Source organism: Aquila chrysaetos, chromosome 20 (assembly GCF_900496995.4).
Source record: "Aquila chrysaetos chrysaetos chromosome 20, bAquChr1.4, whole genome shotgun sequence".
Classification (NCBI taxonomy): Eukaryota; Metazoa; Chordata; class Aves; order Accipitriformes; family Accipitridae; genus Aquila; species Aquila chrysaetos.
Window position 1 is genome coordinate 15,438,737 of NC_044023.1, and position 16,918 is coordinate 15,455,654.

At 37.2% G+C, this 16,918-nt stretch overlaps 1 protein-coding gene across 8 annotated transcripts in view; it reads right to left on the bottom strand.

Moving 5' to 3' along the window:
* Positions 1–16,918, bottom strand: part of FHIT (fragile histidine triad diadenosine triphosphatase) — a 629,655-nt gene that overhangs the window by 453,246 nt on the left and 159,491 nt on the right. The window contains exon 4 of one of the 8 annotated variants that reach the window (XM_030043301.2): positions 2,222–2,324. The exons of the other annotated variants lie outside the window; for them this stretch is intronic. The gene's annotated coding sequence lies outside the window, so the exon portion shown is untranslated. The remainder of the gene's footprint in view (positions 1–2,221; positions 2,325–16,918) is intronic. 8 annotated transcript variants of the gene reach the window in all.

Consider the following 16,918-nt stretch of genomic DNA (forward strand, 5'->3'; position numbering starts at 1 on the left):
AACCAAACTCCATTCATCTATCAAAACTGAATGCATACTTTACAGCAGAAACAAGCTAGACTATACCAGACTAACTTCCTTGGTCAATAAAATCTGGGTTTTTTCTATGGAATATACACAAATATTTTCTCTAAGCACTCGAAGGTCTGTCCACAAGGACAACTGTTATAGGAATTTTCTTATGATTGTTTCTAAACTATGAACAGAAAACTGAGCCCTTCAGCATCCACACCAGCTCCACTGAACATATACTGTTTCCACTCTACGAGATGATCCATGGGATTCTATGATCCTCTAGCAACTGGCAATACCAATATCTCAAATGCAGCCCAACTTTTAACAGTATTTTTCATTTGCATGTATTTGTGCACATTTCTGTTCAAAAAGTTACTACGAAATTGAAGCAAATGTGACAAGTTATAGTCAAAGGAATAGATTGAACTACCAATCTTAGACTGAAAAAAGGAAAGGAATATGATGGCACAGTTCTTGGAAGACCCTTTAGAAAACATCACCATCTTGCCTTTGCTTACCTCTTCCCCAAAATTGTAAGTAAAGTTAAGATTCAGATGTACAAAACAAAACTACCCACAATGCAAGAAAACAAAAAACAGTGACAGTAAACTAAGTAAACCTTCAGTAAACTAAGCAGGAAACCTGAATAATAAAACAGTGTGAATTGTTCATTATAAAAGTCAGTTGAGAACAAGTGATTTGGGGTATATGAACTTGGGCACTGTTTAAGAACATGTTGCAAGCTCACAGAAGGTCATACCTCAAACAGAAATTAGGTCAGATTGATTTAAAAAAAAAAATAACCTAACGTGGTTTAGATGAGTAGTGAGAGATACATAATGAATGGAAGAATGTAAAGCTGTTCCCAGCAATACATATGAGTCAGGACTAAGAAACTGCGTAACTCACCAGAGAAAAAAGAAAAATAAAGAAAAAATGAATGGCCAGCAGAATTTAGGACATTAAGAAAGATTTCATTAAGAACACAGCATTTATAACTGTGCTGTAAATCTGCATGGTTTGTGGCAGAAGTATTAAGAGAAATAATAATACAGAAAAAACCCAAAAGTATTCACTAAGTATTAGTCTTCAGGAAAAAGCTAGATGATGCAGTTGCAGGGTGAGGTGCTTTCTACAGCAGTAATTAGGGAGAGAAAATTAATCAACAGTTGCTGAAATTAAATAGAGCTGGATAACTTGCATCCCAGAATTTTGAGACAGCTAGCCAAGCAGCATCAAGAGTGTCAGAAAAAGATTACATTGCTAAGCTTTAAAAAAACAAGCAAGGAAAAACAAAATCCGCAAATTGGGCAACTCAGATAATTATATTCTTTTTAGCCTTAAATCAGCTAATGGCAAAATACCCGAATGGTTGCTATACAACTTTACTAATAAGCAATTAAAATAAAGTGAAACCAACACCATTTGAGATGGATTTATGGGAAATAAAGTTAGCTATCCTGAATCTAACTTTTTTTTTTTTTAATTGCATTTGAAAGCTTGACTGATAAAAAAGGCTACATCTTCAAAATGATACATGTTTCCAAAAAACAACTTAGCAGCTCATGACATTTTTCATTAAGAAACTGGAATTATGTAAAGTCAACATGAAATACACAAAATGTATTTTCTTTAAAAAATCATTAATAGACATCAATAAACAACTGTAAATAAGAATCATCTGGTTTTAGATGAACACTGCAGAATCTGGCATTTAACCCCATACTAACATCTTTACTGCTATTTAAAAGGAAACTTAAATCATTGCAGATAAGGCTTATGCATAATAGGCTGAAAAATGCTCTGTATTACAGTAGGACACTAATGTTAAGCAAGAAAATGGGTTGACTGGGAAAGCTGAGCAAAGAAAAGTAAAGGCTGTGCTAAACATCAAGTTTAACAAAAATTATGTTGCCATATTTGCATCTCAAGAAACTACACTGAGAATCAGCAGTTTAGAAGAGACCTAGAGTCACCAGAATTAATCTCACAGACCTCGCAGCAAAGGTTTAGCATCATCACTGGATGTGCACACAGGGAAATCCCGAGCACACAAATGGATGTTAAACTACTTTCTGTATTTGGCACCGGTACAGCCACAGCTGGAATAGGGCCTCATTCAAGGATTTATAATTTTTTAAATGAGGTGGATATATGGGAGAATATTCAAGCGAGACAAACACAACAAATCAATTAGAAAACATACTTTGCAGAAGGGCACAGAACTCCATCTATCTTGCTTATTGAAGGGAAGCTTGAGGACTGTCTTGAGTGCAAAAGCAGCTACAAGCCACACAGATCTTCAAAATCTAGAAACACAAAAGTATAAAAGCTTCTACTGATGGAAAATGGTAACCATTAAAAAAGAACAGCTTAGAAATTAAGTGTATGTTTTGTTTGGTGTATTTCTCTTAAGGATAATTTATTATTTGAATAAATTACCAAGAGCAGTGATTTTCTATCAAGAGTAGTAAAGATAAGATGTTCTTCTGAAAGATCTAATTCAACTATGAATTAATTTGGGGAAGTCATATGGCTTTGCCTAGTGACTGTGGAAGCCAGATTAAGGTGACCACTCTGGTGCTTGCCTCTCTAAACTAGGAAATAGTTCCTTTAAGCAAGTGTACTGCTGTACATAGCAGGTTCACCAATATTTTGGTGCTTTTAGTGTCACGATAATGATCATTGAGCAGACAGGTGTGGTAGAGGACTGAGTAAATGAGGTAATTTGTAATTAAAATTAAATGCAAGTTTAATTTGTTACACCTTTGATTCTGTTATGAATGCTAGTCCAGTACTTACATAATAACCCACATTAATCAACATTATCTTTGCACCTTTTTAAAAACTTGGTATGCAGTCTCTTTTCTCAGTGCCAAAAAGGTCTGCCACCACAAGCAGAAAAACAGTGATTTACATTTACTTCCAAAATACAACTTAAAGAGTTCGGGATGACTGTGGGAAGGCTGGTCGTCACTAATCATACATATGTCTTTATTTGCAATCAGGTATAAAACTAAATTTAAAAAGCTGATTACAGTGTAAACAATACTTAAAACTAAGTACAATATTTTGGTTTGTAAATAAGTAAACAAACATTTGGCTTTTTCTCTCTCCAGTCTCTTCTTTCAAAATTATTTAGTTTGAACTGGGCAAAGCTTATTCAAGTGAAAACAAACAAGGCAGATGGTTAAACGTCTGTATTGTCTGGAATTCCATCAACTTACCAGCTACCAAATTACCACTAGGTACAATTGCTCATCACCAGTACCAGAAAAATTAATTAATCCTTGGAGAGTTGTATAAAACAGCACACGGAGCAATGGCCTTTCATCTCCACTGGTCTTTTTTAAGATTAGATTCCCAATGAAATTCACACAACATATTTCTAAATTTTCATAGAGATTCAGCTGCCGCTGCCACCACCATATGTCACAGTGCCTCTCTAGGCAGAAAAAAGTGATGTTTCTGGACTATAGAGACTGATGCAGAAATGCACTTATGCACTTTTTTTTTGCTTAAAAAAAAAAAAAAAAAAGGTCATTCCTATTCCAGACAACACTCAAACATGTGTTGGGGCTTCTGATTAATTTCAATGCCATCTAAAATATAAGCACTATTCTAAACAGAAAACCATTGAAAATTTTTGGGAAGGACATGCCAACTCAGAACCAACAGAAAAGTGCAGCAGCATTTTTTGGATCTTTAAAGTATATCAAGGCATGCTCATATATTCCATTACAGCAATGGCTGTATGATTCTGGGGAAAAAAAGAAAACAATAAAAGTGTGTTTCTGCCAACTTCTGAAATGCATATCCACATCCTATAGGGCTGGTGCAAGGCCTATCAAATATCTAATAAAGGTCTCCAGGAATCTCAAGACAAAGTTACTCCAGAAAGAGCTTTACTAGAAGGGTATGCTAGCACATACTAACCACATCCTACCTCTAGTTAGGGCGAAAGGTGGATGCAATTCTTACAGACATGTGTAAGCCAATGCATTCCAAGATAACTATAAAAAGTACAAAAGGAAAATCAAGTTACATATAAGAAAACCAGCCTACATACAGAGACCAGTTACATGTCACCTGACTGAAACTCTTGCAATAAGAAAGGCACATTTAAACAGAGGCTATTACCTCCAAATAACCCAAATTTCTTGACAAACTATAAAACCCAATTTACATGTTATTTACATGGGAATAATTTCTTTGATTCTGGAAATGTAGCCATCTTTGGGATAAGACACTGTGGTTATACCACCAATCCAGAAAACTGTATCTTCAGCTAGCAGTGATTAGCAAAAACATATAAGCTTATGGGCTCCAACCCCTTAAAGGGGAACCAAAAGTACCACTACTAAATCTCTTGCAAGAAACCAGCACTTAGCAGACTACAGTTTTTCTTACTATCTATATGTCTCTATTGTCACCTACTCACCCATATCCAGCCTTAGGTTTTTTAGGGAAAATTAAACATTCCTCTGGTCCAGAGAGCCATCTCCAGCAGAACACTATGGGGCTCCTGCTTTCTTTATGCTCCTTTCATTAGGATGTGGAGACGAAAAAGTAATTTCTCAGCATTACAGCAAAACTAAGACCCTAGACAAAAAAGGAATGCTGGGCAGCAGCTTCAACATAAACACTGGAAAGAAAAAGAATTTGCCATCTAATTCCACAAGCTGAAGAGATGGATTCATAAACAGAGGCCCATGAGTGACAGATGATTTGGCCAATGTCAAATATCGCTTCAGCGAAAAGTAAGAGTGAGGCAGGTCTCCTGAGAGCCAGAAAAACAGTTTACCCACATTTAGCAGGCAAAATAGCAAAGACTAGTGACTCCTAACACACATACACATTTATAAACGCCACACTCCTTTAGAATTTAAAACTGAACTTTATTAGCCTCCCACTGTAATGATTCCAGAGTTTTGAATAGGAAAGGACCTTACTTAAAATGTCTCACTTTGCCTGAAGAGAACCATTATAATGATTACACTGTTGTATAAATACCTTTGCTCAGGGCACGTCTTCATTTGTTTAAAAACAGAAGTCTTGTTAAGATGCAGCTTACTTTTTACTACAGGACAGAGTATAAAAAGAACTGTCTTAGCAGGAGGCCCTGTACTCTTCAGGGATTGAAAAGCAAAGAAAAGAAGACCCAGAAACCTATCAGCCTTAAAGTCAGTACTCTGGCCTCTTGGAAACAGGTATAGACATCAAGAAAAAACAGATTAGTAGCCCTTTAGGCAAGGCTTAAATCTTGATTTTATCTATCACAAGGCAAGAACAAAAAACACTAAGAAAAGCTAAAGACTGAGCTCTGTCTAATTTATATTTCCACATTACTAAAAATTAGAAAGGTACAACATTCCCTAAGAGAGAGGATAAATTTCTAATTATTCAAATTTTTAAATTTAAGCGTATCAGACCTGAGCTCTGGATCCAGAACTGCATTTGAGGCTAATCCTCAAATGTATCCATTCCCCATTCATGATACCATTGACACAGATATTTATCTTTCAGTCCATGCTTATGTGTTATTCTAAGTCATGTGTGAATTCATTTTCTATAATAAAGGAAATAATTATAAAAATATACATAATTCATATTGAGTTTTCTGTATTTCAGATTTTTTGAGAAAAATCAGGGAAATTATTGTTCTGTATATTCATCCCACTATGTGGGGAACACAGACCAACTACAGCAGCACTCAAAATACATGTTTTTTTTTAATTCCTGGAGAACTGCAGCCCACGGGAAGGACTCACATTGGAGAAGTTTGTGGAGGGCTGTCTCCCGTAGGAGGGACCCCACGCTGGAGCAGGGGAAGAGTGAGGAGTCCTCCCCCTGAGGAGGAAGGAGCGGCAGAGACAACGTGTGATGAACTGACCCCAACTTCCATTCCCCGTCCCCCTGCACCGCTCAGGGGACGGAGGTAGAGAAAACCAGGAGTTAAGCCCGGGAAGAAGGGAGGGGTGGGGGGAAGGTGTTTTTAAGATTTGATTTTTATTTCCCATTACTCTACTCTGATTTGATTGGTAATAAATTAAATTATTTTTTCCCCAATTCGAGTCTGTTGTGCCCGTGACAGTGATTGCTGAATGATCTCCTTGTCCTTATCTTAACCCATGATCCTTTCGTTATATTTTCTCTCCCCTCTCCAGCTGAGGAGGGGAGTGATAGAGTGGCATTTGGTGGGCACTTGGCATCCAGCCAGGGTCAACCCAACACAGTGACGTGGAGTGCTCTTGCCAGAATTTGTTCTGAAGGCTGCAGATGTGCAATATGATGAAAAATCTCTTTGATAAATGGGAAAAGGAGAAAAAAAAGTTCAGCAGACCACTTTTCTCTGTGAGACCTAGGAACTGCTTTCCATTCAAATTAGTTTCAAAATGTTTCTTTGAAACACTTTTCTATTTCTTCCTGCAAAGTTGTCAGCACTAATTTTCACAGAGGTGCCTGTACTCAACATCTTCTCTTACAGAAGCACAGCAAAACAAGTTTTATTTTTCATCTATGAGAACTGCAGAGTTCCTTTCCCTATTGTAGTTACAGTAGTCGGATAGCCTGAGTTGGCTAAGGTGCACCCTCATCATTTCCATTTCAGTTCAGTGTGATATTCGTGCTTGTTTCCCAGACTAAACTGCTGCACTCTGTCTTAATTATGCAGTTCCCAAAGTCTACCTCAGGAGGGATTGCATCTTGGAAAACTCAGCAGAACTACTTATGCATTTAGTACACAACATAAACTTCAGAGGTTTGAAAGGATGTCGCTGCATTTCCTAGCCTCATGCAAAATCAAGCAATCTCACTTATTTTTAACACACACGTACGGAATTGCAAAATAAGAATATGTAATAAACCCAAGAGACTAAATTATCCTGTCAGTCCTTAAACAAGCAAATCAAATTAGAGCCATATCTGATTTACAGAAATAAATTCACGTAGAATTTGACCCCAAATTCATATCAAAGATAACCAGTGCCCTGGAGCTAGCCAGGAAAAGCTGCCAATGGTGCATCAAGAGTTTTAAACAGAGGCCATTACCTACTGCCGATTTCTTTTTCAACCTAGGAAAAGAAACCACTTACCAGATGCTGAAACCTTCAGCAGAAAAGAATCTATTGCTCTCTTCTCATTACTGTGGTGCACATGAAAAGTACCTTCCCTTGACTTCAGTGCAGTTAAATGACTACAGACTAGAAAGAGGAGAAACAGTCCCTATGTTTTATTAAACACTTTAAAAATTGATACAAAGAGTGCTCCAGTAATAAGAGCTGACAGCTTTGATTAACGTAGCCACATTTCCTTCTGATCCCTGTATCATTCCATTGTAATTTAAAAAATAAATAAAAACCCCATTCTACTTCCTAAAGTTCATGAAACTTCCAAAACCCACCTATTTGCAAATTCAAAGCAAACAGAAAATAAACCTAAAACTTTACTCCCCACAAGTCATGCTACATAAAATGGATGGGCCTATACCTAGGAAGAAGCCCCTGCCTGTACTGTGTGATTCAACTTTATTACATTAAGTACTCAAATACATGTCTAGAGTCACTACATTACATCCAGACAGAAAAAGCAGTATGATCTCCACCCCAGACTGTCTCCAATCTGAATAGATACAACAGATAGAAAAGGGGAATACACATAGACAAGTGGAAGGAAACACATTAGTCAACATGATAGTTTATTTTCCTTAAAAGGCTACAGACAGAAAGCGCATTCCCAATAGTCCCATGTGACATGAAACAAGGTTTCTCATGTGGTAACAGTATCATCTTCCCTTAAGATCATTCAGGACTATTTTAGTCATTTTTTCTGTTGCTATTTTTCTTTTTTTATTAAAGTAGGCAAGAGCAAACAGCTTTAAAATCATATTACCTTGTCTCAGCCAATTGTTTGCCAATGTAACGATATAGTATTGTAGTGTATATTAAAGTTCAAAAGTTAGACTTCAAAGCTAAGCCTATTGAGAGGAATGACTTATAACCTATAAATGAAGCTGCAAGAAAAGCAGTGGTAAGGGTTTCTGGCTGACTGTTGGGGCAGTGGGGCACAAAAGGAGAAGGGATCATTTAAATCCTTTAACTTTACTTTTTAAGTTTTAAAATGTTTGTTTAAGACACAAATAAAATTACTACATTCATGTATCTATAAAAACTGGCTGTGACAGAACTAGTTGTTGAGTCCAACTGCCAGGGCATGTGCATGTGTACGTGCTTCCAGCACTGGAAATGTTCTGCTTTTGAGGACAGAAATTTCCTCTATTACTTAGTGGCAATTATTAGTAGTCAAATTCATTTCAGTAGTATTACTTCCAGGCTTACCAACATACCAACTGTGTGCACAAAATCAGACCTTTGCCTTCTAGCTACAGCATGTTGGCATTACCACAACACAACCAAGACTTGATGTTCCTGGGCTCTTCTGGAAGCAATTTGGGACAGAATTATTAACAATGAAAATTACCACAGAAAAGACCACAAAACCTTATGCAAAAACTGAAAAGGCTAAGGGAGACCCTACAAACTGCCTTTTTTTTTTTTTTTTTTTTTTCCCATTTTCTGCCCAAACTGACTTGGAGTTACAGTATTCTTTTAATTTATGCTTCTGTCTTTGATGTAGCTATTAACGGAATGTGCCACTGACCTTGGCTGGATGACAGAGGTAATTGTTTCCCAAGGATGAATTGCTCTTGAACAGTCCTTTATTATAAGGCAGGCCTGTGGTTTCTTTTAACCATTAGCCATGCCTCTATCTATTCTTCTGTTTTGTTTATTTTGATAAAGCAAGTGTATCTCATTACTAAAGAACATGCTAAAAATCTATTTTATTTCCAGCTTGCTGGATTCCAGAGTACAGATTATCTTCCCATGTGTTCTTGAAAGAGACCTCTATGAACATTAATGAGAATTATTGGATACTGAACACTTCCGAAAATTACATTCAACTCATAGGAGCACATAGGAGGTTTAATCTTAAATTATTTTTTTTTTCAATCTGGCCCCAAAATTGAAGTATTAAGCAATCAAAACCAGCTTATTCCAGTGCCTAGAAAACTGATGTAGACCTTATCAACCCTGTGATCTTTTATAATCAGGCAAAACTTATTTTTGGTGCCAATTAGCCCTCTGGATGCCTCAAAATGGGAAGAATCTCCCTGCAGAAATGGTGTTCTTTGCTCACAGAGTAAGAGAGGACTTCCCAGTGTTACTGCTGCACATTTGCCACTTTCTGTTCCTTATAGGACCACAGATCTTAGAACAAAAAAACATGGACAAAAAATAACAACTACAACAAAACTTTTTCTTCTTCTCATCTTCTGTACTAACTAGAGAAATACACATGTAGCTCCTTGGTCTCTTTTAGCAACTTGTATCTCAGGATTTGAGACATCTAGACCCTTACTCTGATATAATAATTTGTTCTTTCCTGCCCATGACCCAGTGGGCTATTTTTCAATATCACTGTTAAAGTTGAAGTTTCTGAAATCTAGACCAGTTACTTGCATTGCATGCATTTTCCTACCCATTCTGTCTACCTATTGAGAAATACTGCCATGGTTGACATAATCTGCATTTTTCAAATCTACATATCTGCAATGTAGAAAATCCCTTTCCTGCATATTAGCACAAATTAATTCTGCTGCTCTATGCAGTGTGACCTCACATATGTCAAATATGCTTTCTACCAAGGGACAGAATGACACTAGTTCTTTTGTGCACCTGAGGTTAAAAACATTGGCCAAAATTTAGAAAACACACATATATAGCTATTATCTCTCAGGTGCCATCCACCAGGCCTCTAAGAAGAATATTAGTCTTATAGGACAGCTTTCTCATCTGGGCAAAGCACATCTCACATACAAACCCCCAGTAAGTCCTCTCTCAAGTCAAGATAATGGGATACCACAGAGGAATCTGGACTTCTATGAAGTTATTTATCCATTCACTCCTCTTCAGATTTTCCCTCCACAGCCTTACTTGCCTCCTTTAACACACAATGAAAAATAGTTTTTAAGGAGGACAGTTGTTCTAATTTATCTATTGCCATCTCTCCCTCTTAGAAGTGAGTCTGCTTTTTCCCATCTCTATGATTTTACTCTTTTTTTTCCCCCTGTTATTTACCAACATCAAGGCAGGAGAAGGAATACCTGACATTAGTCTTCTAAATTCTAGTATGCAGGTTGCTCAATATTATATGCAAATACTTCATAATATATTGATATACTCCCTTTAAAGTTCCCTAGTCTCAAAGTGGCTGAGACAAAAGGTTCTTTAAAAACAATTACTGATGCCAAGTATTTCCAGTTCTTAGTCTTCAAATTAGAACACTATAAAGGAGAAAGGTTTTTACTGGTGATCATTTTACTGAATGGTCTTTACCCAAAAAGCTCTCAACTGGGTCATCACTTATTTCAAAACAGAGCTCCATGCATTCAGACCTCTTCTCTCCACAGGACGCACTCCCCCGCCCCCCAGTCTGTTCATCCTGTATCCATAAGTTTGAGCACTCCAGCCAGGAGACTACCCCACTACATCTCTATTCTACCAACACCACCAAACTCCTGCAATTCTGAGTGAACTTCTAATTCTTCTGGTTTGCTTCCTTTGCTGTGTGTTTTCATGCATCAGTAATTAGAAAGAAGCAAGACAAATCAGAATTCTTTAGTCATTGACAGCTGCTTTAAAGCGTGTAGCTGCTCAGACATCCAAATCAAACTTACTGAGCTGAAAAAGTTACTTCTAAACCTGAAAGATTCTTATTCTATAACCTTGTGGGGTCATGGTCAATTGATGACTATTGTAGAACATTCCCTGAAAGTATGTATTTTATAAGACAACACCTGAGAGACGAATAGCTTGACGCTGCCTAATGCAAGCTGCAATAATCAAGAACACGACTAGTCAATTTATTTTAAAATTGCCATTACTTAAACAGTAAACACAGCTCTCTTGTAACTTGCAAGTGCAACTGCTTATATTGGACAGTAATTTTAGCAAGCTGTTAGATATAATTTGCCTGTCTTTTAATGAAATTTAACTGCTGGAAATAAGGAGGTACATGTTGACTCAAGGTTGCCACAAAGCACAAACCCATGCTCTTCTGTCTGTGGACCAAAGCTCAAAATCAGCTGCTCAGAGGTAAATGGTTTCCACTGAGGTAGCTAAATGAGGTTCCAAGGAAAGGGAGGGAATTGACTCCTTAGCAGCAATTCATTCTCAGACTTGTGATTCTCTAAAAGAATCAGAATTTACCTACATGACAAAGGATTTCTGTTATTCTAAACTCCTGCACCAGGAGGCTATCTATCTTGATTACAAGCTTACCGTTTGGGAAGGAAAGAAAAAAAACGTCATCTTCAGAAACAGGTGAAAGGGAGACGAAGACGATATACACTGTTCAAAATTGTATCAACATCAAGTACCAAATCAAAGACTAGCAGGAAGTCCTTGCCTTACTTGAAATATTCTGATAAAATGTAATTTTTTTTTTTAAACAAATCTAATTATGCAGGTTGAGGATCCTGTATTAAAAGATTTCTGGTACTTTGTAACTTGGGCTACAAATTTTGCACCAAATAAAGTGGATTTCTTCAACTTCCCTCATTTTTCTGAGATCATGATTTAAGAATACAGTCATTACTTAAAGTATATTATGAACTAAATTTTGTAAACTTACTACTTAGCAGAGAGAACAGATGCTCAGCACTTCAGAAAATGCTTTATTAAAATGGATTAAATGCTTTTGCTTCTAACATAGTTTAGGGTTACAATTCTGCTCAGCCCCCTAACTCAATTGGATCACCTACTGTATCATCCAATTTCTTGTTTTCAGAAATATAATAGTCCTACCAATGGGAGTAGGCTTCAGCACTACAGAAATCTTGGCCATTACACACACAGTGAAATGCAGAAGTCACATTAATGCGAAGATAAATTATCAGCTGAGCTTAAGGAGCAAGGGCACAAACATCAGCAATATCAGCAGATGGGAATGTTAGAACAAGATTATTAACCTGCTTGTATTTCACAAATTCTGCATACTATTCAGATTAAAAAAAAACAGCAATAGAATTCTCTATTGGCATAGAGAGGACTTTATGGATGCTAGATTTCAACCTGTAGGGTAAAACGCTTAGGAAAATTAAGAGCAAGTTGAAAGATTAAAAAGATTTCTAGAACATTTACTTTTAGGGGTTACTTTCATCCACATTATAATGTCAAGTACATTCTCTGGAACCGAAGTAAAATCTCACAGACTTACTGAGCAGCCCAAGTAGAAATATCAGGGTATTTCAATATTGGAATACTTCAGTTAACAAATGTTTAATATTAATAATTTCTGGTGTGACCATTTCAAACTTCTATTTCAAAGACTCATTTCTTAAGGATGGCCTAATGCTGGACAGTTTTGATGAAACTGAAAAAGCTCTTACTTTCCAAGTGGTCATCTCTATTTCCAGTCCAAATCCTCAAAAAATAAATTAGGCAAAATTGTCTTTGATGTCTGTTGAAGGAAAAGCAAGTTTTGTTTGAGTAATTAGCACAGGACCAACAACAGGGACCCTGAAAGGAGTCAGTCCTCAGAAAAAGCAGTTTCTAAGCTCTCCAGAGGACAGAACTGCTGGACTAGGCGTCTTTCAACATTAAGCTTCATATTCCCTAGGAAACCAAGTGCAAAACAATGTTACAATGTTAATGAAATGCTAAGTTGGAATACCAAGCAGTCAGATGTAGCTAATATTAATCTTTCTTCTACCTCAACTGTGGTCCTATTGTGTTAAGACAGTACTTCCCAAGTCCTTTTTCTTAAATACAAACATCAGTGTCTTTTTTGCAAAGTGAAAAATCAATATTGTACAAGCACCCCGGGCCTAAGCAGTTAATTCTTATGTTGTTGTAACCTTGGGTTAAAAACACACAAACCTCCCATCTCACTCCAAACCCTATTCACAAAGTGGGACTGTGTAGATATTTTATCGCTCATTCATGGAAGCCACCAGAAAGCGCGGATGAAAATTTTGCCCTCCACTACAATCTGTTTGGGAACTAGGAAAATGATGCAACCTAAGAAGACATGTGCTTCTGGAAAGGGAAGAAAAAAACAGACAATAAAATAACAGTAAAGCCTAACTTGCTTTGGGAAAGCTATGATTTACCAACTTAAATACAGAACTTCTGCATGTGGAAAAAATAGTTTATACTGTGAACGCTAACAGGCAGCAGATAATTGAATGTATACGTTTGTGGGGAGGGAATGTCCAAAACTGAACTTCTAAACTGTCAAGCAGAAGCCTGATACTTGCAACTTGCAACTAGTGTGAACTGGTTGGAAATTTTGTTAAATCCTGGAATACAAGTGGCACGTCCTGAATCGTCCGATTGAGAGAGTCACATGAGACAGAACGACCAATGAGGAGGCTGAAGACATTTTGTACTTTTGCACATAGACTGTTTAGATTGGGAAAACCGGGCAGCTTGAAGGTCTGGAAACTAGAGGAAGTTGAAAAGAAGGGTTCGCAAAAGAAGTGGTGGTATTAGAAGTGGGCCACGAAAAAAGCAGCTCAAGATCCTGACTGGAGGAATGATTCTGGAGGCAAGGGAAGACCCTGGAGATCAGACAGATATGGATATGAATGCCAGGGGATGCCCAGGGACCAGTAACTGCAGGCAGCAGTGCAACACAAACTGACGCAACTTTCTATCCAACCTTCCCAGAGCAGCAGTGATGTCCCAGCTGGGAAGGGAAGCCAAGACCAAGTGAACACAATGCTAGCAGGGAACAGGTGTGATAAGCAAGGAGGGTAAAAGCTCTAGTCTTTTTTGTTCTTAAATAAATGCCAATATCCAGATCCACTACAGGTTGATTACTCTGTCTTGCTCATGACAGGAACTTCTCCTCCAAGAGAAACCCTTCACCACAAAACGCTTATACTACCAGTATTATTAAAACAAAATACAGGCAGACCAGGAAAAAAAGCCAGGGTAAATAAGGCAAAGGAATCATATGATACAATCAACTCTTACCTGAAGGCAACAAAAGAAAATTATGAACCTTGGCACACCTATTAGTATTCCCCCCATCAGGTTCCTTCATTGTATGGTCAGAGGAATATACTCTTATTTTTATAGATGTATTTGCAGGCATATATATACAGTTACACATACATATGTGTATTTGGATCAAGCAGAAGATACATAATGGGCAACTGAAGGTGAGATGCTAGTTCTGCTAAGAGAAAGATATGAAGACACACATAGTAACATTAAAAAAAATCCGGATTAAACTCGTAAACTGAAGACAGACCATTTTCCTGGTTAATGCCTGTACTCTATGAGTCTACAGCCACAGCAGATAAAAAGAAATTGCAGTGTCTGTTTCCAAAGAAGCAGACATGAAGCCTAATAAGCCTAACCATGAGACTGAATTGGATAAACTTTCTGTTGACCAGCTAGTACCCTTTCTCTGATTCCCCTTAATGCCTGACTTTTCAAATCTTAGCAAAAAGATTTGTGGGTTCATGTGGCTTACAGAAAGTGCACATATTTCAACAGCAGCAATCTTCATTCTGCTTATTAGGGTAGAAAAAGCAGGGTGGAAAAACAAAGCAATTTCAGTCAAGTTAACTGAATTCTGAGTCAAGTGAAGTACAACTTCAGCACAATTACATTAGATTCGGTAAGAATCAAGAGCAAAGCAGGGGCAGAGTTTTCAGCATCTTGTTCATCTCCCCCTCAAATATATACTTTTCATGTGAAGAAATTGAAATCCCCAGGCTACTGCAACTCTCCTCTAAGATGACAAACAAAGAGAAAAATGATTATTAAATAATCAAGGAGCAAGAATACAGACAAAGAATTAAGATATCTGATGTCATTGCTTGCTAACTCTATTGAGAGGAAGCTAACGTCAGGAGCCAACTGATGACTGACGCTAGGAAAAAGACTATTAAAAGACTATGGGTCTTTACCTATGCTGCTGCATATTCTTCTTGATAGAAGATGTAAAGCATTATGGACATGGACAGTACAGATATTATGAATCTAAGCAAAACACAAATGCAAGTATGCAACTAATAGCTTGCAGCAGTTTATGGCATAATATTTCAGATAATTGTTTGTTTATCTTTGGAATTTCCAACTAAAAACATAGCTTCATAAAAAACAAAGGAAAGGAGAAGCTTTAGATCAGAAAAGAAATGATGGCATTTCAGAACAGTTAAAGCACAGTGAATAGTAGCCAAGGTAAGCTGGACTTGTCGCTTGAATTGAAGCTGATGCACGCTGACTTGTTATCTACAATTTTGTTCTCTTCTTATTTCCACTAACAGGTTATGTTGGGTTTTCTATACTCTTTTTTTCTAGCTATCAAAAGAGAACTGCAGTGAGCAATACGTCATCAGACGTGGTAAGCAATCATCATTTATACTAAAATTTCTGTATCCCTAGAAGCAGCCATAACACAAGAATCAAATGATACCTATTTAAGGGCAGGATAGGTGGAGACTGAAAGTTTAACACGCTGCAACTGTTCAGTCCAGAGACAACAGGAGTGAGAGAAATGCAGGTAAGCCCAGATACACACCGTTTAACTTCAGGCATCTAGTATTCAGTTATCAATGAAAAGATAGACTTGCAAGCAGCTAGATAATTTAGGTGCTCAGCTTCTTCTAAGCAAACTGCTAATTGGGTTAGCAGCTTATTGTCAGCACGATATAGTTTTAAAATAGCAAGATACTGAACCACTTAAAGGGTAAAAGATGAAAAGGAAACTTGCTTGTTGCTCTCAGCCTTACTGGAGTTTACAGAAGATGACGATCTACAGGGAATGCCACCAAGTTTAATAAAAACAAGACAACAATGGAAATTTTGAGGTTACAATGAAAGCAATGTCTGCTCAAATGCAGACAAAAACACATTCAAAGAGATGATTTACCACTTATTTTCAAGAGACAGTCAACACATCTGAACTTCAGCCTTAAAACTTTAATATTTTTTTCCTATAGTTAGCACTAAATTTTGCCTTGTCCACAAAGGAGACCTAATCAGTGGTACTTTTCCCTAACAAGTTAACATCTGGCATTAACAACTATATTGATTATCTAATTCCAGATACCTTTGCAGAACAAAGCCTTGGCCATGAATGAATAAGTCTCACTTCTCTATCATGGTTTGTTATACACTAAGACAATGATTGAACTGGGGGAGGAAGCTTTCTGCTGCTAGTCTTTCAGGTATATTTAACTACCACCTAGCTTCTTTTCCTAATAAACACACAGTGACTGGATAATTAAGCGTCACGCTATGTTTGCTGACTGATTGGGTTTTCCAAGCCCACTTCCATTTTGCTCTTCCCACAAAAGCAGGCATAAAAACCAGCCTACAAGAGCAAACTGCTGAATTGCTGCACTGTCAGAAACACTGTGCCTTTATGACAGCAAAACTCTCCTTAAAAGAGACGCAAGAGAAATGAGCTTTGATAACTTACCGTTTTGAGACCTAATCTGTTTTATAGCTAGAAAGTGGATGAAACAATCCTTCTTGTGCATGAGAAAAAGCAACCTCCCATCGTGTCTCTTCCACCTTCTTCTCGCTACTTACCCATTAAAAACCACAAAAACTCAAACCCCCAGAACACCTTCACTACCAGCTTAGTGCAGGATCCTGAAGAAGGGAGATATGTGGGCTAAAATCTAAACAGTTTGACACTAGCTTCCTGGCATGTCCCACTATGAGAAAATCTCCACAACAGAATTGTAACCAGTATCAACAAATAAATACAGCAGCATATGCAAATGATGTTTGTAATTAACCACTTGTTCTGAAAATACTAATATAATTCCATTTTGCAGATTCATTAATAGAAAATTAAACAGATTATTTTTATTACT